General features: G+C 42.1%; 1 pseudogene; it reads right to left on the bottom strand.

The window, feature by feature from the left end:
* Positions 1-292: 292 nt before the first annotated feature.
* On the bottom strand, positions 293-1,166 carry LOC148042511 (RWD domain-containing protein 1 pseudogene; annotated as a pseudogene).
* Positions 1,167-2,293: the final 1,127 nt, after the last annotated feature.

The following is a 2,293-nucleotide window of genomic DNA, read 5'->3' as shown; positions in this document are numbered from 1 at the left end:
AATAGTCCACCCAACAACTGAAAGTTCAGATTCAGATTTTTTCTGTAGTTTCTACAACTTCCTAATCACTCATGGATCTTAGGGATCAGAAAATTTCTGGGGTTCTTTATCTTTGGAATCAGCAGAAAGAAGTAGTGGAGCTCAAGATTTGCCTAATGTTTTTTCCCCCCAAATGTTAAAGTCTGTTTATTACCTGGGCTGAAAGCCACCAGAAAAGAAGTCACTTGATCTTAAAATACTTCATCCTTTTCTTTGAAGAAAAAGATATTCAAATCACGTGTGCATCTTTCTGGCTACAAGTATCCAACCAAACCTACAGATCCAAGTAGCTAGTAGAGGAATTTCAGATCTAGTCACTATCTAGATGAACAGGGCTATAGTCTGGATCGTCCTCATCATCCTCCAACTCCAAGTCATCCATGTCCTGGAACAATGATTCATCTACTTTCCACCATCTTCTAAGAACTGAATATCAGATGTATCAAGGTTATGATCTGTCTCAAACAGCTGCTTTCCTGTTAATTTATTTTTGCCTCATTGTTCTTCTTCTTTCATTTTTTTCTTTTAATTTCTAAAAGCTCCAAATCAAATGTTGCCTTCCAGCGTAAAAAGCTTTCAATAGTGATGGGGGTGCCATGAAAACATTGCTTTTCTGCCTCCTCTGCCTCTTTTTCTTTCTGTTTCTTTTCTGCTTCTCTTCTTGTTTTTATTAGATCTACTATTTCATTCAGTCTTTCTTGCACAGCTGACACCAGTGTGAAGATCATTACCATGCCTAGATTCTCTTCTGACTGTTCCTGCAGTAGTTTTAATAAGTCTGCAATATCATTATTTTCAAGATTCTCATGTGCAAGCAATTCATATAGTGGGACTTCATCTGGATACTTTTCTGAATAGGTGAATTTGAGGGTCGTCTGAACAGTTTCATCATTTTCTCCCGCTTCAGATGTCACAGTGATAGTGAAACTTGTAGGGTTTTCTGATAACACTGTGAAGGAGTCCGGATAGATGGCCTCCAAGGCCTCCAACTCATTGCGCTGTTCCTCCCTGTAGTCAGTCATGATCCCCCGCCGCCGGCCATGGAACGCGCCGACCCGCAAATTGCCTCCTCCGGCAGGGGGAGCCCTACACAGGAGACGCCGCAGCAACCGCGCAGCCGGAGGGAAGATTTGCCTAATGTTGTACTAACGGAAAAAGCTTCCAGTGACAGGAAACAAAGGACTGTTGAAAGAAATGTCCTTCTGGGTTCAGCTCCAAGTGGGGAAGAAGACAATGGAGACATGGAGGCTGCTTGGAAAGATGGTTTATTGTTGGACAGGGCCACATGGCTTGAGCCCTGAACAGAAAAGGTGATCACATGTTTCAATGTTGATGGAGAAGAAGAGAGACGGAAGGGCTGAGGAAGGGGCTTGCTAGGCTTTTATACCCTGTTCAGTCCCACCTCTCTGTTTCCTGTTCCTGTGTAAGAAATGTATTCTGACTGGTTGTCAGACTCCCATGGTGCCATGCAGGGGGCTACTCTCTAGGCTGTGATGAGTTCTCAGTTGCCTTGTGATCAGTTGAGTAATATCCCTTCCTCCTACAGCTGCAGTGAGGAGAAGTCTTTATTATGTAAAGTGGGCTAGCCGGGCCATCTTAATGGCCCATTAGCTGGGGATGGGCAGAAAGCTATAGGCAACTATTCTGTCTTTTAAAACATGTTTCTTTTCACATCCAGAGAAATATTCTGCCTTTTCAATATTTCCTAGGATATTTCATTTTTCTGGGAGAGGGCTGGATAATAACTTCCCACAGGACAAAACAAAAACACAAGCAAACAGGCAGTCATTTAAGAACCAGCTTCATTTGTTGCAGAATTAGCTGAAAATGTTCTGCATTATTTAACTGGGCTTTGGAATCGGGTCCCAAAAGATGGTTCAGGGGGCCTCTGTAGCTCCTGAGTGATCTTGGAAAAAGTTGAGAGAAGATCCTACTACCATTAGAAGTTAACTGTTATTAGCATGACAAAGAACCAGGCCCCTTCTAACAACAACCATAGTTAAGGATAAGAATGTGTAAAGCTCTTAGACATCTCTGGAGAGTGGTTATGCCGGAGAAGGGGAAATCATTTATGAACAATTGGACGTATTAAAGTTAATTTCTAGTGCGGGTTGAATGGACATTTTAAGAGCACAAGTGAGACAGATTTTAGAAACAGGTTCAGCTGTTATAAGGGAGGCTTATCATTCTTGCCCTGATAGATAGTCCCTCAATTCAGGTCATGGTAAATAATCTTTACTATGGAACTGATGAA

This window comes from Thamnophis sirtalis, unplaced genomic scaffold (assembly GCF_051295495.1).
Source record: "Thamnophis sirtalis isolate CommonGarterSnake01/CBP01778 unplaced genomic scaffold, rThaSir2_p1.2 scaffold_15, whole genome shotgun sequence".
In the NCBI taxonomy this organism is placed as follows: Eukaryota; Metazoa; Chordata; class Lepidosauria; order Squamata; family Natricidae; genus Thamnophis; species Thamnophis sirtalis.
Note: the sequence above shows the minus strand (reverse complement) of the source record. Positions and strands in the feature narration are given on the sequence as shown.